At 39.5% G+C, this 25,952-nt stretch overlaps 1 long non-coding RNA gene across 3 annotated transcripts; it reads right to left on the bottom strand.

The window, feature by feature from the left end:
• Window positions 1-1,950: 1,950 nt before the first annotated feature.
• LOC102083090 (uncharacterized) lies at window positions 1,951-24,607 on the bottom strand. Of its 3 annotated transcripts, XR_002063650.2 has the most exons (4): window positions 24,254-24,607; window positions 21,665-21,758; window positions 11,747-11,881; window positions 1,951-2,733 (listed from the first exon to the last, which is right to left on the bottom strand). It is a non-coding gene; the product is annotated as an uncharacterized LOC102083090 (long non-coding RNA). The 3 variants fall into 3 exon arrangements; XR_001224209.3 differs by lacking the exon at window positions 21,665-21,758 and having other exon boundaries at window positions 24,254-24,542; XR_003222322.1 differs by lacking the exons at window positions 21,665-21,758; window positions 24,254-24,607 and adding an exon at window positions 18,524-19,811.
• Between the last annotated feature and the right edge of the window lie 1,345 nt (window positions 24,608-25,952).

Below are 25,952 nucleotides of genomic sequence, written 5' to 3'. Positions count from 1 at the left end.
TCACATATGCAGAAAATATAAAAAGAGATTAATGTGGTTTTCATATTTAAGTTGCAAAAAATATGAGATCAGCCAATTAATCACATTAAAGTCATAACTGATCAAACAATGTGGGCATTGCTATAACAGAATTACTTCTTATAAATATTGTAGACTTAGATTAATCATATTTCCTGAGTCCATTAGAACGCACATTCAGCCATTAAAATTATTAGTGATCTATGGGCATCGCCAAGGTCCTTCAAGTGAGTAGTCTGATCTTTCCTTTATTCTGAGATCACAGAGTTGTGGCTGCTAATTTTCAGATCACTTTCTATTTGGCTCAATAATAAGTAACTTGGTGGATAGGCCACATAGGAAATTTAAATATGCTTTGCAAGTCCTCTACTCACTGTTCGGTCCCTTAATCTCCACGTTATGAAAGCAGATAATGTACCTTTTCAGTACCTCTTCATTCCGCAGGTAGCAATGTCATGGGCAAACAAAGGTAAATCCTTTCCTGTGAACTGCCTACAGGCTATTTCATTAACCTTTATTTACAGTGCGTGGGTGGAATAGGTTACTGAAAGCCAAACTCCAATTGAAAACAGTCAATGCAGTCTCCCTGAATAGGATGTATGGGAATGAAATCAACAACAGAGTCAATATATACACAATATATGAGCGCATCACCTAGAATGACTCCACCCTGTGTCATCTGATTGCGACACAGACAATTACAGTACCAGCGTGTGACTGATTTCATTTGGAATAGCTTTCAAACCACAGTGACAATTACTGCTGCCACTCACTGTTATATATAGCCACAAAGTTTGAAATCTGATGACTTTGCTTCTTGGCAGTCACGTTATCTCACAGGTGCGTGCTCATGCAGCCGAAAAAGGCACAAAATCACGAAAACAGGATGACGAGACATTCAGATTTTCTAATTATACTCCAAAACACATATCAGTGGAAAGGCAGCGTAATTATTGCTTAGATGACAGGCCTGTGATTTCTATTTCCATTTAACTATGGGTTCCTCCAGGAGGGCTTTTAACCTCCAACATCTCCACAATATACAATTAATATCAAACATGAAGTGTGTTTGTGGGTGCAGATGTTGAAAAGAGCAATCTGTGAGAAAATACATTAAAACATATCACAAAAAGCCCTCTTTGAACAAGAGATACAATAGTACAATGCAATGCCTGACATAACCATGCTTGTGTTAGATGGCATCACTACATTAAAGCCTTCACTTGCTTACAAGTACACGCTTGTAAAACAGGTTGTATTTGTGAACTCCTTCATTAAAAAGCATACCTGCCTTTGGATTTATATAGCGTGCACAACCTAAACAGAGCCCTTCTAAAAATACAACTCTTCTAAAAACCAGTGTGAAAATCCAGCTGTTTATGTTGCCGGTGTTTTGTGGTTAACTGAGTCAGAAATCCAGGAATTAATTAATTTAGACAGGCATCACAAAAATCAGAGGAGCATATGTTAGTGTGAGTAGAAGATGATATTTCTTGTACTGTAGTTTGTTTGTTTTATTTGTTTTGGTTTTTTTGAATGAATAAAAATGCAAATTTTCACTCCACAGGCCCTTCAAAATGTTAATGTCTGTATAATAGATTCATTATCTCACTTTTATCAGACAATAGCAATAGTCACAATTTAAGTCCAGTAAATAAACGACACACAGCGTATCCTTGTCAAATTAAGGCAACAGGGAACTGGAAGTGCTTCACATGTGCTGGGTTTACCTTACAGTATAGTTTGACCTCTGGGTCCAGGTAAAGGGTTAAAAAAAATATATTTACCATCTGTAAAAAAAGTCACAGATCTAATGTATTTGAAACATAGTCTCTTGATTTATTGTATCTCTGGAAAAGCTATGGATCATTAAATACTATCAATTTGTATTATTTTTGTTTTAAAATGAATCTGATGATGCAAGAAAACAGATCACATCCATTCGTTTATTTAATTAAACAGTTCACACATGTACAGCTGCAGGAATACATATAAGCAGTCTTTCTGTTTGCACCCAGACTGTTCAATTTACACCTGTCAATCACACCTCCTGTCAAAATGAACTTGAAAGCATTTCAATATTGAGCTGAGCATAACGAACAGTTTATAAGCAGCGGTGGGACGTGTCAGCTGTGAATCTGTGATTGTGTGCAGGTGACAGCAAGGTGGAGTGACAGACACAGCAGCGCAGTTCAAACGCTCACTTTCTGGTACCTGAACAGGACACCGGGTGATCAGCAGGGAGATATAACACAGTAATGTGTGGTGGTTTTCCACTTCAGATTAAGGCAGTTTATTTATTTATTCACCCATGGGTACCACTTACCTGAAGAAGGATGTGTACCCATATTTTATTTTTAAGAAGGACTCAAGTAATGAATCTACAGAGAAATGCGGGTCACGTTCAATCCTCTCTGTCCTGGTTTATCACCAGAGAACTCTCTGTCGTGACACGTGAGGTTAAACGCCCAGTTTTGCTTGATCCTGGAGGGATCCTGCCAAAGATTAATCCATAATGCCTGTGAAATGGCCCTTCATCCAACAAGCTGTGCTGAAAAAAAAACACAGACTGTTGTGTTCCCAAACACGCTGTGGCTCTCCAATGACCCAGTGCTGCACCACTTCAGGGAGCCCACACAACACTTGTTCTTCCAGCTGGAGAGGCCGTTTCATTTTCCGCCCTGGCAGCACGAGGAGTTCGCTGAGTATTTACACCTGCAATTCATTGATAAACGCAGAGCAGTATGGACATCAAGACAGGGTGTTTTAGAGGATAAAGCACATTTTAATTCTAATAACAAATTCTTTTTGTTTGGATGTAAATAGATCATTGGAAAATATAAGGCAGCCTAATAGAATACAATAAATTCACCATCATCATTAGTAAAAGTAGCAGCACTATTGAAATGACTAACATGTTAAGATTAATTTCTAGTTGCATTTTATAGAGAAATTTAAACGCTCTGTATGTTTGCTGGTGATCTACGCCTATCCAGTCCTGCATCATGTCACACTGTGAGGTCAGTTCACAATCATCTCTCTAACTCCTATAATTTTTGGGTGGATTTAGTCAATTGCCGGCAATTAATACACAAATAAGTCCAGCAGTGTTTTTCATCCATTTCAGCAGACAAATATGACAACAGATTAAACATTATACTACACATAGGAAAAAAAAGAAAAAAGAATGAATGCGTGGCACTAACGCTTTAATCGAAGCCCCAGTTATCCTGACTCGTGTGTGAATGTGACGAAACTGCATGTATGCATATGCAGCTTTTGCTTTGACTAAACACAGGTCAAGGTAATGATAATACAGAGCTCAAGGTGCCAACAGCGACACAAACAAACACATAAAAACAGGTAGGTCCCAGTCTCATAGGAGTATATATTCACAAGAGACGTGCAGGTCTTGTTCAAGCTCCGTTCTCATTGGCTAACACCAGTGCTGTGTATTCACATACGCATGTGTGTTTGCATTCTTATGCCTGTGTGAACACTTGCATCGGAATTTCTGCGTGCCGCGTTATTTAATTTATGTGCAGGTCTGCTGTATGTGAGCGTAGTAACAAGAAAGACCAGTTTTTTCGGTGGTGTGTTGATCCCAAAACGTGTATTTTTGTGCACATATGATCACACGTGTCCCTTATTATAATATCTTTTATCAAAAATTCCTCTCTTAATTTTTCTGCTCTTGTTTAACAGAAGAGTTTGGCATCTCGTGGTTATTGGTGAGGAAATGGCACGGCAATAGAAATCGCTAAATCCCAGGAGAGCAAAGTGCCACATACACATGCAGTGGCCAAGGCCCGAGGGGTGTGGTTTCTTTCTCTAGCTGTTAAAGAAAGGGGCAGCTCAAAGCTATAGATAGGGGCAGACAAAACAAATACGCCCTCACACACAGGGACACACACACAGGCACATGCACATGCACACACATAGCCACAGCAACAGCAGGTCAGAGAAGGGATATAGACCGGGCCACATGGAAGGAATGTTTGCCTTGGACCGACACTCTCGTGCGGAGGCTGCGACTTATGGCCCTCTTGACACTGAAAAATGGCTCTAACACAGCGGGTCAAACCAAATATACTCTGTCAGTCGCTGACCAGAGTCAAACTTGTGCTCTATGTATTTTACACTATAACACTTTCACCTTGGCCTTTACAGTGTAGCAGATGGTTATAGCGAGCTGGACAAATTCATTTAAATAAATGTGAAAAATGAAAAAATTAAATGTCATTTTTATTTTATTTAGTTTTTACAGCATTAAATGCAAAATTGTTTAGTTACTTTATTCAGCACAGAATAGTCTGAGGTGATGTTGCTGTTCTCAATTAGCAATAACAATACTAATTTTGTGGTATATTAAAAAACAGCAGGAAGGGTCAAAATGCTCTGCTAACCTGCTCGGTGTTACTCTTCAAACTTGGACAGTTGTAATCCAGTGTGTGAAGAGGAGGAAGAGGAGGATAGAGGAAATCACATCCTAAAAGAAGGTGAGAGGACACTGCATGGACCAGATATTTGACTCAGACTACAGACGGATTATGAGGATTGGGCAGTATAAGCCGATATAGGAAACAATGTGACGGTGGGGTGACATATGAATGAAGTGAGGCTATGCAGTATAGCATAGTGTTGAGGAGAGACTCTTTTATTTTTTATTTTTTGGTCAGCTACAAGCTCCTGAATCGAAACTGAGCAGAAAGAATGCTGTGGTGCTGAACTAATACAGGAAACAATAGCCTAATTTCCCCAGCAGAGCCAAGTGGGATTCAATGTTAACCACAGCAGACATCAAAGGCGCTCATTTAAACAGCCCGGATGACATTTCACCTGCCTTCCACGAATCCTGTATTATTACAGCAGTAGCCCATGCTCAGTCCCTGCATCTATACTGCATTAGTGGTTGCCATGGTAAAAGTCCTCCATCCCGCATCCATCCTGCACAGACAGACAGAGAGGCACCACTCATACAGATTTCTGCAGGAGGAAATTGAGGATGGGAGAGACAGCTGAAACCCTGTGACAGCTGTTCACAGTTACATAGCACTGCTGTGTGATGTACAAGCACCGTGATCTACCTGTAAAACCACGCTGAGATTTCATGCACTGCACTCTATCACGCCTCTACAGAGGCGCACGACGTGGCGACGAACACAGCGAGCCAGAGCGCAGGGAAGGCCACAGCTCTCAAGTTTTATTGTAGTGTTTCAATGCCATTCGGCTTCTTCCGAATCAATTCTACGGCCCGTCTCTGTTTTATTAAACGCAAGGCACACAGAGAGGCAGAGCCGGCTTCTGCTGGATTTCACTCAACACTGCGAATATGTGGTTGACGCGCTAAGCTACCACACTGCTCCCTGATATTTTATTACATCTCGTGATGTCATGCTGAAAAATAAACTCCTCGTGGAGTGATGCTGGAGCCGAAGGGGTTTTAAAGCTCCTAAAAGTCATTTATCAGCTGGATTATCGTCAGCAGCTGCTCATTAAAGCCAGTCACATCTGGATTTATATGCCATTTGTGTCACATCCACAGCAGGGCCCGATGACTAACATTATTATTGTCATATCATTATGAACTAGGAAATAATTTTAACAAGCCATGAGAGGGTGTAAATGTTAGTTTGATGGGAAATAACAAGGGAGTGTAATTCGGAATAGTGCTCTACAGAGATTTTTCTCTTTATTAGTGATTTAGTTTGAAAAGCTAAACCCCAAAACATAAATCTGCAAACCTAAAACTACTCCAGTCAGTAACTCATGGCACAGCGGCTGCCGATATAAGAGAGGAGGGAAAAAATATATTGTAAAAAAAACAAACCCAATAACCATTATGGCCTGAAGAAAAAAAATGTTTTTACATGTTTTTAACAAACCGATGTGTAAAGTTCTTCATAAAACATAATTCTGCATGTTAAAACAGTAGAAATAACAGCGATGTTGCCAGTCTAAGTGTCAATTATGATCAAATTTGTCTTAATAATTTCACAAATTGTTACAAATGTCCAATCATTTTCTTATACAATAATAAAATGCCACGTTCTAGTTAAAAAAAAAAAAAGCTGAAATAAACAGCTCTATCACATTTATCTCAAATCATCTTTCCACGCATAAAACAGCATCCTGCACGGCTGCCTCCAGTTCACCTTCAGTTTAATCAATTTAGGAGGCCAATTTTCTCCCAAACCGACAAGGACAAGGTTGTTATATCCATCTTATTAGCAGTGAATACTCTATCATTAGCAAATCAATTGCAGTTTCTATTCACAGTTGGAATGGGTTCAGCTGAGAGGGAGCTGAAAAGAATCGCCACCCTCCACCTCAGTGATTCACACTAACACTGAGCCATACGTAAAGCGAAGAAAACTCCTCTTGTTGATTGTCCTTAGAAGTTCTCTTGCTCCAAAGCAGCTTATAGACAATATTGTCAAGCTGGCACATAGACGACCTTTAGCATGACTGATCCTGCATAGAGATGAACGAATATATATGTGTGTGTGTGTTGGAAATATGTGTGACATAAAACGAAAAAAACTGAAAGACTGAAAAATTGACAGTAGTCAAAAGGGTTACGACACACACACATGAACAGGCCTCATTTAAAGCTAACCCAGCTTCATAGTCAAGATGTTGAATAGTCACTATTAGACAGAAGACAACGTTTAAATTTTTCTGATTAATTAACATTAAAAAACAAATCTAAATGCTATCACACACTATGTGCACGTGTTCTACAATTTAAATTCAATGGAGCAAAAGTCACACTTTATCAAAGGGACAAAGTAATAATTTGTTCCCTTTTAAACCTCACACACATTAACTACCGTATACGGCATTACACGCAACACATGCAACCTTGTGGAGTACACCTCTAATGAAATCACTTTCCAAAGACGAAAAAGCAGAAATATGAGGAAAATAAGTGGAATAAAGCAGCTGTTTGACTCGACTTTGACTTCAAGGCCTTAAAGGTATAATCAGATCACAATCGAATTCGCAGTACTTTAGAAATCTTATCATTTAGTCTATCATAGGCCAGGTTAAGTATATACATATAGACATATATAGATTACTTTGCAGTGATAAGGCATACAGAGCTTGATAACAAATCTGAAACATCTAAGTATTTATTATCTGTAGAGATAAGGCATAATATGCAGTGTGATAATAAATATGAAAGCTTCTATTGAAATGATTTTAATTTTGATCCCTGTAAGAAGACTGACGAAAAACACAAGTACGTATGTATTAATTTTATTTTTATTCTTGTCGATGCAGTACTGATCCAAGGGAGTAGTTTTAAACCATACATCTAGCTTATTATTAGTATCTGTGTGATTACCTATAAGTATGTATAATACTGTATAATAACAGTGTAATTTATCAAAACAATCACAGAATCTTTTTAGACAGAAATAGAAAAATGTTGGACATGAAATTAACAGTGATGCTTTGTAATTGTCTAGGAAGTTACGCAATTATGTGAAGAATAAAAGGAGCTTAAATGATTTAGTTTGAGCATTAAGAGTAGAAAAAAACCCAACAATAATTAAGAGATGACCACAAAGTCACAGAAATGCACTGATGCCACCAAATGAGGTGCATTGCACATGTTAAGCTTCCTGAAAGCCAGAGGGGGAGCTATGCTGTTCAAAGGTACACAGACTATTTATCAGGTACAGTGTTTATGCTTTTTTTATTCTCTCCAAAAACAGTGCAAGACCTGAAAAATCAATCAGTAAGTAATTAATCCATCTGAATACCGTATTAAACAATGTACAGAAATAATAATAATAACAATAATGTAAAGATGGTGAAAAAATACGTTTAATTACAAATGCGTACTTCACAATTACTTTTTAATAGAAACTATTTAAGAAATGTTGAATTTCTTCTGTATTTTGTTAAAAAAAATTGTACTGATATTTCCTGTGCTCAATTACTCTGCAAGATTACCCTGAATATTATACTATATATAGTCAGGTGTGTTTGCATGTGTTACATATATCAAAAATTAAATACTGCACTGACTGCACTGTATAATACTGGAAATATCTTTAAAAATACAAATTGTAACGCTTTAATAATATATGGTTGTCAAAACAAAAAACAAAACACCTGCAGAGTGAGATTATTCATTTCATTGCAACAACAATGTCACTTTTTTCTGTATTATAAACAATTCATTTTAATGCAGATTGCAGATGATATTCAGGTCCAAGAGCTTTTTCAATTTTCTATACCCAGTGAGATTCAGAAACTGAAACACTACTGGCATAATAATTCAGGCATTTTTATCTGCCATATATAATAAAAATGTGTTAAATAAGAGATGATCGCAAACAACGATAAACAATCTTATTTTGACCACATGCAAAAAAACTGAGGGAGCTTTAAATGTATAAAATGTCGGTAAATATGTGAGCTGCGACACTGTCAGCCCTCCATGCTTTTATCAAAAAGATTACACAGCGAATTTGCACAAACTCCACCCTGCTATTGTGAAAAAGTCTCGGGAAACAAATCAGTATCATAAGAAAATTTTAAGTGACAGAGGCGTGGTTATGGCTGCCACTTTGGCTGTGTGTCTCACTGACCGTCCGGTTAATCCACTTAAGACACAATGTCCACCGACCTTCTGATCTGACACAATACCTTACACAACGCTCTACAAACTCATCATTAAATGCATTTTATTACATGTCTTTCCCAACACACACATACATATAAAATCCTATTTTTTTAAACAGAAATTTTAAATATTGTAGAATCCCAAGATGCAGAAATTAACAATAAAAAAAAAAACATCCCAGGGTCACAGGGACTTCGGTGTAATTTTTCATGGTGTCTTCTCTCTCGTTCGTTCTCTTTCCTTTGCATTTCCTTAACAAAAGCCTCTCTCGCACACAAACATCCACTCCACCGGGGTGACAGACAGGGAGACAAAATGGCTGAATAGTGATGGAGGGGCTACATGTTCCTTTATGTGTCGACTAATCAGCCAGCACTAACATGTGTCAACACTGCACTCACACCCTCCTCCGAATAGGGACATTGTCCCTCAGACAGAGGGGAAAAACTAACACTCTTTTCCGACATCCTGACAACGAATGAGAAACAAACAAATAGGAGCTTCATTCATTTATCAGAATACCAACAACGGAAAACATCGGGACAATAACTCTCACAAGGAAATGTCTTTTAGAACAAAACCACAACATTTCCACTGATATTTCTTCTTTCTTTAACAGAAAGTCGTCCTCGTATGCCGTGTTTGTATGTGAGCTACCGTTGGAGGTTTTCTAACGACAGCTCCTGTGTGACAGCAGAGGGCTGGCCGACGGCTACCTTTTGAAGCTCGCTGCTGCAGCACTGATATCCTCCACACACGCGCACGCATACATACAGTGTCATCAGTATTCTGCTAGACCTGCCTTTTCAAGCTCACTGCAATTTTATTAATATAATCGACGGCAGACATCATCCTACTATACATGAATAATCCTCTATATACCTGGGTTCCAGGACACTAAAAATAGAGAGGAAATTATCAAGACGCAGCGAGAGAGAGATTTAAAATAAGGAAATAATGAAGGAAAAGACAATAATACGCAACATGTCAGAGTGTCTTTTGTGAGCCTGCAAATTTGAGTCCGTATGTGAGCCAAGCCTATTCGCTCGACCGAGAGAGCGAAAAAAAGAAAAGAAAAAAGAGGTGGAGAGATAATGAACCTGTGTCTGCTACTGCTACACGCAATCAGGAACTAACCTTGTGAATAATCAAGGCTTTGCAGGCTCAAGAGAGAGAGGGGGTGAGAGAGGAAAAGAAAGACAGAGAGAGAATATAGCGCGAGTCTCTAATCCTATCAGTCCAGTCCATGGTGTGTGTGCATGTGTGTGTCTGCGTATATATATGCGTGTGTGCACGCTCCCACTATGAACAGTGAAAAAGCAACCTGGAATCAAAGCCTGAAAGCATCTGGGTTTGTGTTCGTGGAACAACGACAAACCTTCTCTCACTGAGGCCTCCTCTAAATCCGAATCAGTGTGAGCCACTCTGAGCCTTCCTCTGCCTCACCACGCATGTCCGGGGTTTTGTTTTGTGCCCGTGTCTGTCACATATCGATGCCGGTGCCTGAAACGGCTTTGTCTTCGGTGCATCGCTGTCATAGCTAAGCGAAAACAAACACCATCGAGTTTGTGTCCAGCGCTTACGTTGCTGCTGGTTTGTCTGGGAGGGTCAGGTAGGAGAACACGTTGACGGTGACAATGAAAATCATTTTAATGAGAAGCTCATAAAACATTTTACTAAAAAAATGAGAAGTTTGATGATTTACTTCAAGAGTGGAATCAATAGCAATGTTACAAGCTTTATAAAGGGAGCTACATGTGTTGCAGGACTGTGTTTCTGCACTGTGCCGCAATAATATGGATTTATTATTTTATCAGTCACATATATTGTTGCGCACTCTCCTTTTCTGCAGCAATAGGACTGGATAAATCACTTCTGCTTTTCAATTTGTGTGTGCGTGTGTGTATTTGTGACAGAACAACAGCTGATGCTGTGGCTAGATGAACAGGAGGTTGCCATCCCCCACTAATGTGCACACAAACATTTTAAGACGCACCAGGTATGCTGTGCATGCCCGTGTGGACCACGACGCACAACACAGGCGTACCGTTTACCTGCTAAGCTGACTGCGACGTGCAGAACTAGTTATTGCAATCATTGCATTGTTCGACCTGCACACACGACCTCATACACTACAATACAAGTAATCACAAATACACAAAATAAAAGCCAAATAACGCAGTAGTAATCATGTGACGTAAATCGACAGAGCAAACGATGCAGGACGTAAACAGAAACGACAAAGCCGTGGGTTTTGCCTTACGAAGTCGTCCGCTATAAGCATATTTCTCGCCCTCCATCTTACAGCTGGCTGGCCGACAAGCAGACAAAGACACACTACCGCAGTGTGAAAATATACTGACGTAACTGGCTTCTCTGTGCCTGAGAGCTGGTCTGCATGTGTTTTACAGTGTTTTATGCTTTATGGATGGAAGTAAATGTGCATACTGTTGCACAAATTGTGAAAAATGACCTTATGAAAAAAACTGCAAATTCTCCAAGAGATTTTGAGGATGAAGGAAGTTTCACTCTTCAACCTTCTTCATGTTTTTAGTTGAGATTCTCTGATTTGTGTGTATGTGTATGTCACAGCTATAGAGCAGGGATAGTCGGGCTCTAACTGTAGCAATCTCAATTTTCAGCATCTCAGTATTTGCTCTGCTTTCCTGGGTGTACCCCACCCATCCCCCTCCTCTCCTCTCCTCTCCTCTCCTCTTCTCCTCTCCTCTTCTCTCCTCTCAGATTATTCACAGTGAAGGTTGTAAATAAAACTGCAGTATTAGAATTTTATTATGGCCATTTTCTTTCTTTCTTACTGTGGTTACTTTGCATTTACAGGCGCTGGATTTTTGGAGGAAAACAACACACTTTTACTCAGAATACTCGACTTGCACATACAACTAAACTCATCTACTTCCTACCCTTTTCTTCATTTAGCAATTAGCATTTTCCATCCAGCAGCAAGTACTGCGCATGTATTTGTCAAAGATTTAACCGGTTTATGCATTACAAAGCCTGAATCCCAGTCAAAGTAGACATAATGTCAGTAACAGCAGTCTCTTAAATTTGTGTAGTGCAGAAGCTCACCTGGCTGAGGCAGTTGCTAGCAGGTTAAACAGCTGTCTGTACGATGGAGGCCTTCAGAGGGTGAAGCCTCTGCCTCCATTTTTTGACAGGCAAAAGACAAAGACTGGGCCACTGGCTAACGCTTACAATCCAATGCTAGTCAAAAAAAGAAACACAAAGGTGGAGAAAAATAGTTAGCCATCTTTGGAGAGGGATGGAAATTCAAAAGAAAAACAAAAAGGAACAAGTGTACAGAGAGAGTTAAGGTGAAAAATAGAAATGAACAGACAAATCTAGAGAGCGGAGACATGCTAGCAGTTCGCTGATCAACTTTCAACTTTGAGAGTAGGAGCAACAGATGCAGGGCTGGTGTATTGTGGATGGTATTAGGGTGAGGGACACCCCAAAATCTCCCCCACTGAGTCTATGCATTTGTTTGTGTGTGTGTGAGTGTGACAGCGGGGAGCAGCTCAGCCCAGGACGCTGCACGCAGCAAGGGGCCATTAGACATGGTAGGGTGACCCACATAAAAGATGCACAGAAGCACCCACACACACACACACACACATACACAAACTTGCACAAGCACGAAAGTTTTCTTTCTGCGGTCAATGTGCCATGATAACCATAAAGCTGGGATTCTTTAACATTGTGTTTAGCATGGCCATTGTCACATGGTTCTCAGGATTTGGTAGGCAACTGCTGGTTAAAAAAAAGAGCTTCACTATATTCAGCACAGATCCGAGAAACTCCTTTCAGTGATCAGACACATTCGTCCTGCTCAGTTTTTTCTGAATGAAAACTTTTCAAAGTCTATGTTTTCTGCTGTACTTTCGCTTGTGTTGCCATTTAACACACGCTGCATATGCTCTTGGCACAAAAAGGCTTATTTTTGTAAATTAGCCAGCACTGATTTGTGCTGATAGTGAGGGGTGGAAAAGTGTGGGCTGGACAACACCAACAGCACACAAGAAAATACACCTTCAAAATCACTACCTAAGCCTGGAGACAGTTTCAACAGGGACTTAGTTCACACACTGATACTGCAGTCCTTTCATCGTGTCTGTGCTTGTGTGCATATTTCATCAAGTTGTGTACAATTTTCCTTTGCATGTGTAATATTTGAGCTGCTCCTCTACAATATAGATAGCAAAAAAAGTCTTTTTTGTGACATTTGCATCAAATAATCATGAGAAATATGTATATTAGTAATTTATTTACTTTTATGATTTCAAATGTGTAACATTTTAATATAACTGACTTTGTAAACAGATCGGTGTTTTTGTTTTTTTGTTTTTTTACAAAGGCATAAGACACAGCAGTTCTCTGCTATATGTGGCAATGCTGTGGTCTGCTACAACCAAAACACTCCTGCTGCAAGAAGATATGTAATGTTTAAATATCATTATCATCAACGTAAACTAATAGAATTGACTCAAACTGCTAATGCTGCAATTCATTTCTAACTATTTCCATTTACACTGTCTATCTTAAAAGTTATAAAAAAACAAAACAAAGCACAAATCTTAATAAGGGTTGGCTAAAGTAGTTTTAGTACTACAAATAACTATTTTAAATTTACTTTCGTTTAGGAAGAGGTGTAAGTGATAAATATCTATCCCTCCAGCACTTCAGTATCACAAGTGTTTATGACACTTATGACCACGCTAGATAAACAGAGGCCTGAGGTGTTTATTGAGTGTAAACCGATCAATGGCCCTCCTTCAGCGTACATATAAGGAACCGTTCATGATTATTTACAAACCTAAACCTAACATAAGAAAAAAAACAAATCAGGATCCACGATCTGTGTGCAAACAGTTGATTCATCATTTTAGAAAGTTGCCTCGAGTTCTCCGAGGTGCAGAAGTGGTTGGTTGATCATTTTACTTGGTCCTAAGGCGCCTACACGCTGTGAGACTTCAGCAATGCTGCAGTAACGTGCACTGCAATCCACAGTCTGCCGCATAGATCTAATAAACTTGTCTGTGACATTAAGTTGGATGTATGCAGGCTGAAAACCAACTGAAAATGAAGGTTGCGAAACACAGCTGCGGTCTCTCCTCTGTTTCCTCTAATCCTTGCAGTCAGTGAAAACCGCATTACTACCGGACACATCATCCAAAAATCCGAACAACATTTTCTTGTTTCCTGCTCATTTTGCGTGCTTTACCACTATTGATTTACTACACATTTGTCTTCAATCACAAAGCTCTTCTGGCTGTGATCCTGAAGGTTGTTTAGTAGACAGCAGAAACACTACAAGATATTTATCCTGCATTACTGATTCTGTCTTTATTAGTAGGACTGCCTATTTTTAAGTCTCTATCACTGTGTGAGATATCCATCTTTTAGATTGATACATAGATACTTTATTGATCCCACAAGGGAAATTATTGAAAAAGATGTCATAACAATTCTTTCACATAGCTCGTTTTTTTCTGCTGAGAAATGCCCAATATTGCAGTCTATAGATATAAATGTTTGAAGCAAGGCTGCCAGATTGCATTGGTGCTGTATAGTGATCTATCACTGCTGGTACATATTCCTATATATACCTTTTTGTGGCATGCTTTGAGTGTGATTAGGCATGTTATTAATTCGACTGAGTCAGGTTCTTTACCAACTCCAGTTAAAAAAACAACAACTTTGTGTTCTGTAATAAATCTTGAAACGCAGCTTTTTGCCCCCCTTAGATAATTACAGTTTGGCTGCCTAGCTCCACTTTCACACAGCAGACAGATTGTGGAGTTGGTGAGTTGGCCTGTAGTTCTGAAACTCTCCTTCTTTCATTATCCTTATCTCTCCATATCTCTCTCTCTCCTGCCCCCACAACACACACGCATATACATTGCCAGAGGGATTTGCAGCAGCTAGGCAGAGCTCGCGTGCGTGTGTTTGTGTGAGAGCACATGCACAGCGGGGAGTTGCCAATTACAGCAGTGATTAAAACCCAGTAGTGTGGAAAGATAGAGGAAGAGGAGAGAGAGACGGGAAGGAAGAAAGAAAAAGAAAAGAAAGCGATATGGATGGACAGACAGACAGACAGACAGTCGACGATATAATGAAGGAGAAGACAAACGCACCCCTCCACATGCAGCCTTTTTCATAAATGTTACAGGATGGTAGTTGTGATATTTATGGACAGCCCGAGTCAAAATTTCAGTAAATGGTTTGCTGCAATTTTCAAGAGAGGCTTTTTACACGTAACTAGAGATGTATCAAAAATAACCAGCATCGCAATTATAAGTGTCAGCATCATTTCAGACAATCACAAGTGTGTTGAAGGGGAGTATGCCACAAATTAGCCCTGATACCTTGTGTGTCGCAGCGTTACACACACTGTTGTATTTAGAACCAAGTAAAGAGTTGCTTGACAGACCTGACATGGATTTAAAATGAATTTAGAGAAATTTTCTCTCTTGCTGATATTGTCCACAGGATGAGAGTCGGATCCACACTGATTTCAACCCTGTCCAGCATTTATTTCTATTAACCACAGGAAATCAGCATTTCATGCCTCATATCACAAAGAAAAAGACAGAGAAACGCTTCAAACTGTTTAAATAACAACAAAAATCGCTCAAAATGAATCTGCGGCAAGGAAGAACAGAGGGAAAGGGCTGAATGAAAGACAAGCGAATGACCCCGGCCGATGTATTCCCCTCTTCTCCTTTTCTCTTGCTGCCACCACACTGATGACTGTGAGGAGAGGAGGTGTGAGTAGAGTGGAAAGGAGAGGAGGAATGAAAAGGAGACAAATATAGCATACAGGACAGGAAACAGATAAAGGATCTCAATCACCAGGTCAAAGAAAAAGAAGAGAAGTTATAAGGATGTTTAGACACTTATAATCTGATCCCCACGAGTGTTCATAACATGTATAATGGCCACAAAGGAAGTAAATGATGCATCATTTCTAGATTATCAGGCTGTTTCACTTTTGTTTGGCTTCTTCTCTTGAGGCGAATATTACAAATTCTTTAGTTCTGCCTGTGCTGACAGATCATTCTGTTGACTAATAGGAGGGTATATGGTGGTTTGAGGGTTTCGCAATGACACCGTAGCTGGTTTCCATCTTCAATACCTGGTTTCTGTTCACACACAGTTCATACACAATACTAGAAAAGCTCATTCTAGTACTGAAAAACAACCTAGTCCAACTTTCCAAGCAAAGTAGTCTCACCGGCTCGACGATGCTTCTGACGAAGTCACATGAGCAAATCAGTGACGGTTTAGCTCTGTGACATGTTAGCGTTCCACATGATGTGTGTCATTTAACATTGCTTCTGAATTCATATCAGACGCAATGCTGGTGGAGTTACAGTCAGGAGGTCCTGAAATTCGCGCTGTGCACTGATTATTAAGTTGACATGAAATATATATGGATAATGTCTACCAATCATTAAAAAACATGTTATTTTCAATCCTCCAGTTTTGTTTGGTGGACTTGAGATTTCCAAATGAATACTAAAACTCCTCATAGAGTAAGAATCAGACTGTAACTGATTGCAAAACCACTGAATACCCATCAAAAAATATCACTGATACGATGACCAAGCATGTTGAACAGGACATAGCAATGCAAAATCACAAAATAGCTACATATGCATTAATCTGGGTGAATGAAAGGTCTGTGTTGAGTAAAGAGCCTCTCAGTTGTCGTCATGGTCACATTTTTGTGTTTCAACAATGTCTGTGCTCTCTTACAGACTGAAGAAGCTGCTGTGCCCCGGTATCGCTGCCATTGTGACGCTTACAGTCAAATTCAAACAACATTTTAATGACCAACAAATTAGAGGGTAGAAGTTGTTGTTGTACTCATTGAGCGAAAACGTACTGTCCGTTATGGTAAACCTGTCAAACAGCAGCATATTCTCCGCCACAAAGAAGAACAGAAAATGGCTCGAGACACATTTTCAATACAAATTTGATACTTCGCACCTCAAAGCCGAATTAAAATTCCTTGATTTCTTTTATTCATCATATCGAAAGCCAGGCAGCTTCTTTCTAAGGAAGCCAACGGACAGTTTGATGTTTGTGCATGATGGTGTGCGGTGTGAGTGTGTGTGCGTGTGTGTGTCTGCAGAGTGGCAGGTGAGTGAGCTATCTGCAGTGCTCACACACTCACCCCCTGCTGTGTTTAATCAATACAATTCTGAATTCCAGCCTTCACACACGTGCGCGCACGCAAACACACATGCACGGACAGACACAGCTTTGCAATATCTTTCTGCACGACGCCGAGGGAATTCTAAATATGAGCAACTTCACACTTTCGCTGCTAAGTGTATACGCAGCGCACTCACATACTTACCCCCCCCACACACACACGAGTGGGCGAATGTGTGTTTATATGTGTGTTTCTCTGTGGATGTGCGATATGTGCGTGTGTCCATAACGGGCCAGAGATAATTAATTCTAGTTCATCGTGTCCACTGGGAGAGCGGAATATCAAGCTTGAACGAGAGACGTGTGCGTGCGTGTTTGTGTGTGCGTGTAAGAGAGGCTCTCGAGAAGATTCGGAGCAGCAACTGGATCGATTCGAGTTCACCCAGGATGGAGAGAAGATGAGTGGAGACAAGCAAAAAAAACAATAAGAAACAAAAAATAGCTACTTTCAGCTACTCCCTTATTCACCAGGGGTCGGCACAGCGGGTAGCTCCACATATTTGATTTGGCAGATTTTTACACCGGATGCCCTTCTTGATGCAACCCCAAAGGGATTGGTGTCTCCTCCCGGGAATGAAACAGGGAGCTTTTGCTCGATAATCTGTACAAACTACTACACTATGGAGCCACTAATAAGAAAGCAAAAATAATATATCCTAATACTGGTAGAACTTTCTGGAAGCTGGTCTTTCTGGGTAGAGTTAAAGGCTAGAAACAGCTAAACTACTGCCTTCAATGCAAAAAAATGTTTAGCGTCAGCCCCCCCACCTGAACCAGGAAGTGGACAGAAAGGTCAAAGGGCATGTTGAGATGTTTTCTGCATCACTTATAAGGTATTTCAGCATTTTTTTGGCTCATTTAAGACAAGATCACAAACTATTTTTTAACTAAAAACGCCAAAACCAAAGAGGACATCAATGTTCGCGGCTATTTCTTTCTGCTTTTCTTATACCTTTATTACAAAAGTATTGCAGCGAATTCATATCAGGAACCTTTCTTCTACAATTTTCTATGAACAAGAATGAAGCAGTTCCTAATTTTGTCACTTGTTGGAGAACAGCAATACCACTGTGCTCTGAGAAAATGTTTTTCCAGGTAGAGAAAATCTCACTTTGGGGAATTAATGAATGTGTTCGTGCTTTCAAAAAAATCTAATAATAATAATAATCATAATAATAGTGATAATAACAGCAGGAAGGCATCTATAATGCCTTTCAAAGCAAAGGCGTATCATTACTGCTGTGGGTTCTTCATCTTGATGCAAATATCTCGAGTAATCCAGGCTTATTTTTTTCTAATTCACGCGTTGTTGTGTTTTCAGGTTCTTGTCTTGTCTTTGCTATTTTCAGATAATATTGTGTGACATTATATTTCACATGAATTTATAAAGCAGCGGAGTGCAGTCAGTTAATTAGCCAATAAAAATCCTGGGGATAACGTGGAGGTGTGTTGCACTGCGAGTACAAATCTGACTCAGAAACTATTTACGTGCCGTTCTCGAAGCCTCCCAGTCCCGTCCCTGCTGTCTATCTCTGTGTAAAAATAACTGTATTAGGAAAAATGTGAAAGTGGGCCGCTTTTAGACAGAAGATAATTAAGCCGAATATAGAGTTTTTTTCTTTTTACCTGTCACAGTTTCCCTCTTCTTTCCTTTCGCCTTCCCTCATTCAGTGTTTTCTGTCCCTCATGACACCTTGCCCCCCTCCCTTCCTCCCTCCACACACACACACACACACACACACACACACCAACCAGCTTCCCTGCTGCGAGAGCAAACACTCATCTCACATGATCACCATGACGATATGGAAATATGAATTATGCATAAAGGCAGCCTCGCCTCGGCTGCGGGTACAAAGCTGTGTGGGTGATATTCTCCTTTCAAACGATAGGGGAAATGTCCCCTTCGTATTAATAATATAATAATCTACTCTGCCACATTATTGTCTGCCGTGTTACCGTCTCATAGATGCATGATTTGTAGGGTGTACCACGCATTTAATGGCCTTGTACACAAGGAGCAAGGAGCCATTAGCAAATTTAATTTAGGAAATATTTGAGTGCTGTGTGTGTGTAAAATTAAAATTAGCATGAATGATAAAAACATTGTCTTCATATTTCAACTCTAATCACAGAAACAGAGCTAATTTCAGAACGGCCTTTAAATAGACTTTAACAGCACCGAGGGGGAATGTAATTATCTTCTGCTGACTTTGCGTTTTTACCCTCACTGTGTCATTTGAAGGTCACACCGCGGTTAAACACCCCTCCAACGAGAACAGATAACAGGCATGCAAAAATGCAATACAGTGTCAATATATTGCACGCCATCTATTGTTTATCAGTGTGAGTCCTAATTGTATTGTATTTCATCAGCTCAGTATTGAAGGCTTCCTAACAGCGGAGCAGCATGAAACAGCTCTCTGTGTCTAAACTCTGGCATGAGCCATCTATCTAATAGACCGGCTATTATTAGATATTTGTCTCACACAAATTTGACACTGAGAATATTGAAGTTGCAACAGATCTGGTGTTGACAGACAGACAAAAAAAAGGATGTCTATATTTGCCAAGAAAAAAAAAGCAGCTCCTGAAAGTGCAAATAAAACAGAAGAGGCCCGGAGAGGCTGTGAATCATCAGGAATGTGTACTGTACAATATCAGGTAACTGCGGTAAACCAAAATGTAGCTTTACAGCAGCGTGTGTTTTCTCTATACTGCAGTAGGTTTTAGCTGAGCCAATGAGCAGAAGAGTCCTTGAGGCATCGTCTAAAAAAACAGGTCGGAAATGGCTGGAACACACACAATATATCAACCACAAAAAATCGCATTAAAATCTGGCTATTAATATTTTTATCCCAGCAGGCAAAGCCAAATGACCATATTATTGTTCATCTCTGACAGCAGAACAAAATAACGCGTCCGGTAATTCACGCTTTGGGGTAATTCATCCCTGTCATTACACATAATCAAATTTGTGTATTAACTATTAGCAAATTATCTTGTAATTGTGGTCAACTTTCACGCAGTTGTTTTTATTTATTTATGTATTTTTTTGCAGCTTGGAATATTCTCCAACAGCTTTCAATGTTAGTTCCCAGAGTAAGCAGTGCCTTGAAGGGAACACAGAGTGCACTGGTAAAGACTGAGGTAGAGAATAAATAACATTTATTCCCGTGGTCAAGTACTTGTCCAAGTCTGTAAAATCTCTATGTAAAATTCTCTATTAAAAACAAACAAATATTGAAATTTGAACTTTTTGAAGAAGTATTCTCTTTGTAAACCGTGCCAGCAGCCCACTTGTTGACAGCACACTATATCCTACGACTGTAAAGACAATAACATTGTAAACTGTGAGCTAAATACGCCATAACCAATTAAAAAGATGCTGTTTTATAAACCCATCTGTTCAGAGTTTTGCCAACATAATTAGCATTGCGAAATCTTCACCAGATTTTACTGTATACTTACAGTGTAGAGGATTCAAGGTGTAATTTAGGTTTTTTTTCCATAGTAAAATATGTTAAATTCTTGTTACAGCACATCAGTGTTACTGCTTTTACCACAAGTCATAACATATTTTGAAATAGTCACATAATAGTCATGCAATGGCATTTTTGCCTGTGATTTAATTTGACATTGCTAGTATGTTTGCTTGCATATAAATGCATTGCAGTACCGCTTCGTTCATGTAGCAAGGCCTTAATGTTTTACCTTAGTGGAGTCTGCCTAAATATCTACTCAGTGGTAGACTTTAGCTGCACACTAAACAGGTATGACAGAAAAGGGTGCAGGTGTGGCTGTGGATGTGTCACTTTGGTAGGTGTGATGGTGCTGACACTCCCATACCCGCCTGCCTCCCTGACACCTCCTCAGTATGTAAGAACCATCTCTCTCGCTGCATTATTTAAAGGTGGAGAGCAAGGCACAGACAGGAAGAGAGGGAAAGGGGACAAGAAGTGTAAGAGAGAGAATCAGGTAGCCTTCACTAGTGCATATTTCAACAAAGTGACTGAATTATAAAAGACTGCAAAACATAGCTAATTACAGCACTCTCTATCCTCCATCTCTATCCCTTTCTATCTCTCGCCGTTTCCCATGTGCTTTCTCTCCTCTCCCCCCTCTGTTGTTTCTGTTTGTTTCTCCACCGCATCCCTATCTCCTCTCTTCCCACCTCTCTCCCGCTAGAGTTAACAACTTGCCGGAAGAAATATGATTAGCACAGCAGAGAGCCACAGTTTGCTGGAGAAGTGACACACACAGGCAATATTCCCCAGCTGTGCTTTGACAGAGGGAAATGGAGGAGAGAGGAAAGGTAAAACAGAGAGACAGGGTGTGTGACTGATAATAATAACAGGGCAGCACAGCAGCCCACTGGTTAATTTAGTTGGTTTCTGTGTAGAGTTTGCATGTCCCCCTCTAGTGTTCGCTGGGCTTCTTCCCACATCCCAAAAACACAGAGGTCAGGGGGAGCGGAAAAGTCTAAATTGCCCCTCAGCTGGACCGTTTGTGTAACTGTATTATCCATATGATGCAGTGGTGGCCTGCTTAGGGAGTTTCCCTGTCCTCCTCTCTCACTGCACATGGAGACAAAGGCTAGTGCCACTGCCCCCTGCTATATAACCAAGCATTGTCAATTAGGAGTCACTAATTATGATAATATATCCATCCATAAAGGGTAAAAATGTGCAAGACTTACTTTTCAGAGATTATGTAGGTAGCAAAAAATCAGTTGAAAAGCCCTAAATAACATAAAAAACTGTTTACCTTTGCCAGCATCGTTCTTTGGTTATCATTCAAGTCTCCTCTATCAATGTCTGTGCATCTTCCAGTTCGAAAAAGAGAGAAAACCCTGTGCACACTGCAGGGATAAAATAATGAAATAACATGAACAGCATTAAAGTTAAAAGTGGAAAATTAAAAATAAATGGTTCAGTGGCCACTTAAGAGGATTTTAACCTGTTTTTTAATAATGCAGAATCTCTGACTAAGCAAAATTCACAACCTGTTTTTGGACACATAAGAAATAAATATACAAACAATGACAATGGTATCAGCTGATGATGCAGTCTCAGGTCATTTCTCCCCAAAACCTTGTGTGACTTTTGAAAAAAGTTAGTTTTTAGCCGTCTCTGAATTAAAGAAAAAATAAAGGGTGCAAGAAAGAACGGCAAGGGGTGAGGGAGAGTAACGGAGGCTTTGAAAAAGGAAAAGGCTAGAGGGGAGGGAGGGAGAGCGAAGTGGTTTTAGGCCGGTGAAAGCCAGCAGGTCACAGAGGTTCCCTTTAAATTTAGAACAAACCACAAACGCTGAATGTCTACTCCAAAAGGCTGAATGACTGATTATAATGGCTGCCTGTTTCGATCTCATCCCGTCAGCCTCTCAGCATTGCTTTCTTAAGCGTGCTGTGACTGGTGAGCTAACATGTGGGCTGGCCTGCTATTTACAATTACAATTTAGGCGTTTAGCTGAGGCCTTTATCCAAAGTGACTAACAATAAGAGCAGCAGAGGGAAAAAAAAGGTTATAGTGTGTGTTATTCCTGTGATCCTCAGCTCCCTGGTAAAAAGCAAGAGCGAGAGACAACACAGTATGAAGAGCTTAAGGACAGGTGCAGTGAGCACAACAAGATATGTATCGTACATTTTTACAGTGAGAGAGAAGCAAAGTGATATTGTTTTTACACACTATGATGACACAGCTGCTGTATTATATTTTAAAACACAGGTTTTTCTTATTTGTCTTTGTGTATGACATCATTTTTTTAGCTATGCTCCTGAACTATTAAAAAAGTACAGAAAATTTGTCCTTTTATTAATGTTTTGTTGTTTTAGATTAAATCAGAATATCAAATTATTAGAGTCTGATCAGCTATTTAGGTTAACACAGGAGGCAGTCACACAGGCTGGAGACACAAACCTATCCCCTCAACAAAAACAGAATATGAGAGTCAAGTTTGAAGTGTTTTCACACAATCCTTCATGTCCTCCATCTTTAAACATCAGGGAGAGGACAGTAAGTGCCAGTTTAAAGGGTCAGCGACCCCTCCCCCCCCCGTTCATTTTGCTAATAAACCTCACTGCAGTCTGACATTACAAACCTACAGGTCCTTACAGGTAACTGTGCCACCCTTTCTAACAAACAAAATCAAAAACCGATCAGTTACCGCCCATCGTCTCACTGAAAATAGAAAATCACGATCATGATCTGTATTCGATTCTGCAGTGTGTAACATTTGCAATTCTAAGCACTGTGTTAGAGCACAGAGTAATGTGTGGGACACCTATCGCAACAATCATCAAAATAACTCCACGCACACACACATGCACAAACAAACAAGAAAAGAAGAAATTAGCTTCTGCAGTAATGTGAAAACACACAAAATAATCTCTTAAATGTGCTGTTTTTTATTTCTTATATTGGAAATAAGTTAAATCTGACAAATTTATAGCAATACCTCTGAATAATATTTTTATAAGCATACAAACTACACATAATTTACTCGATGGCATTCACAGAGCTGGCGTCCAAACATAGATTTTCTTTTTCTTCTGTTTTGTGTAAATTCAGCTGCAGTTCGATTTATCTCACTCACTGTCAAAATGCTGTTTTTAACTGAACTTGATTCCTGCATTGATTGGCCAGAGGGGGGTTTGAGTCTCCTCCCTTTTTTATGGTATATAGTCAAGTAACCTGTTGTTATGTTTTCATGTGAGTTTTCCTTAAACCGAGACCTGAAACATGAAAACTGAGTGTATCCCTCCAATTCCGCACATGATAAAATGCTAATAAATCCTTTCGGCTATATAATGTCAAAAAAAATCTAATACCAGCAAACATGTGTATCAATTTTGGAGCAATAATAAAACCACAATGTCACATATTTAGTTAAAAAATCTATTAAACACTGTAGCTATTCTGAGAGCTGTTTTTAAACCCTCATATATATCAGATCGTGTAGTCAAAAACTTCTACTTGTCTGCCCTTGTTAGCCAATACTAAGCCAATATAGTCCACACTGCAAAATGATCTTAGTTTGTATCTAAAGAGAAGCTCAAGGAAAGTGTTCTTATTCAAAATGCAACCGCAGTTACGTTACTGCACTTTTTTATTTTTAGTGCACTTTTTATTTCTCATGTGGACTAACTCAATCCAATGCAAAAAAAGAAAGAAAATTACATTTAGGAATTAGAGACTACTTCTAGATTTACTTCTTCAGTTTCAAGAATTCATTTTACAGTTAGTGGAAACAGTCAGAAGATAAATGTCTTGAAAGCAGGCACCATTTTCTAAGAAGAGGACAGCACAGAAAACATCAGAAGAAAGCAGAACATAACCAAACAGAGCAGGTACTCACTCGGATAGATGTAGCAATAGCCCATAAAACACATCACTAAAATGCTGGAGTCTGTCTACTATCCTGTCAGGGTGCAAGCTAGTTGCCTTGGCCCTGGCTGGGCGTTATTTGTGAGCCAAATCCTTAAAGAACAAGAAGCTTTCTCTGTGCCTAAACCTGCCGACAGACAGGGGGCTTTGAAGGCCCCCAACTGAGCTCGGCACAGAGCTTTGAAGCCAACTGAAAACTCTGCTTTATGGGGCTAAATAAAAGCGAGGAAAAGGGGAAAGTTATAAAAAGCAGAGAAACACAGAGCACTCTTTTTTTTTTTTGTTGTTTTGTTTTTTTTTCTCTGCTGGCTCATGGTTGTGAGTTTGTGTGCAGCTTGGTGAGTAATTGCACAGCTAGTCTAGTCTAGACACGTTCGAAAACATATGTGAATCTATCAGTGAGGATGCAGCGTGCTACTCTGAATTACATTTGCTCAAAAATATTAGACAATTAGCCCCAAATTGCACGTTAATAACATTTTTTTGAAAAAAAAATTATAGCAAAAACACACTGAAATGTATTCACAAAATGTGTGTGTTTAAAGTAACCATTTGTTAGCATTTGATACATTTACAGCTAAATTGGAATTCAATTTTCTTTAATAGGAGAAAATGTCAGCACCGGATTCCTGGACTAAAAGGCCACATCTTTTCTACATAAAGGCCCAACTCACTTAATAAATAAAGTTATGTATTTACACACTAGTTATTTATTTTATGCTGACTTAAATCAGTTTTTTATGTTTTGAAATCGTTCAAAAATAAATATAAACAAATAAAAGCACAAATCTTATTTTTTCCCCTAACAAATAAAAATGAAATATTGGTCTATTTTTTCATTAAACACCAATTCTTTCAATTTATAGCATTTCTTTCCATTGATTTTATGTCAGGGACGGCTAGTTCACAGCCTCTTGCCACATGATATGATATCACACTTTTATTATCAAACTTCAAGTCAGACTGAAAGGCTAATTGAGTAGTTTCATGGTAATAAAACTGTGTCTGTGTGGCAGACTGAGTAAACAGCTACCTATGAGGTGAAAAGCTCAATTCTGTTTTCTTTTTTCTTTCCCTTTTTTCAGTTCTGTCACCTTGATGTTTAAACCTCAGCTCTGAAAAACAATTCTGGTGCCAGGAATCATCCATGAAACATCATTGCCACGGCGCTTTTTATGTTACTCTGTCTAATTAATTATCAGGAAAACAAACAAAGCCTTATCTGAGCTGAAGCCCGTGCATTTTCAGGTTTCTGCAGCTGGCTTCTTCTTTTTTTTTTGGACACACATCTGCAATCAGATCACTCGCTCTGGACTCTCAGAAAACCATTTATCACTTTCTCCTCCTCTCTTTCTCTCTCACTCTCCTTTCAATGAGTCCTTTAGAAACACACAGACCATCTCCAGCAGACAAAACAGTGGACAAGCCTCTGTGATGTCCTGACTCATTCTGCTGCTCTCCTCTCCAAAGCCTTGGGGCCGACGCAATGGGACCCAAAACCAACACGCACATAATGGGGCCTTGTTGGAGTTGCCTTAATGTTTCTAATGTTATGTAAATGAAGAGAGGAGAGGGCAAGAAAGGAGAAGAAGAGGAGCAGAGAGGAGGAGGAGGTAGTGGGAGTGTTTGTGTGTCCGAGGAGGCCGCTAAGCTCCCATTACCAAGGGATT

The sequence above is a fragment of the Oreochromis niloticus genome, linkage group LG11 (assembly GCF_001858045.2).
Source record: "Oreochromis niloticus isolate F11D_XX linkage group LG11, O_niloticus_UMD_NMBU, whole genome shotgun sequence".
NCBI classification, from domain to species: domain Eukaryota; kingdom Metazoa; phylum Chordata; class Actinopteri; order Cichliformes; family Cichlidae; genus Oreochromis; species Oreochromis niloticus.
The sequence above is the reverse complement of the archived record's forward strand: the minus strand, read 5'-3'. Positions and strand labels throughout refer to the sequence as shown.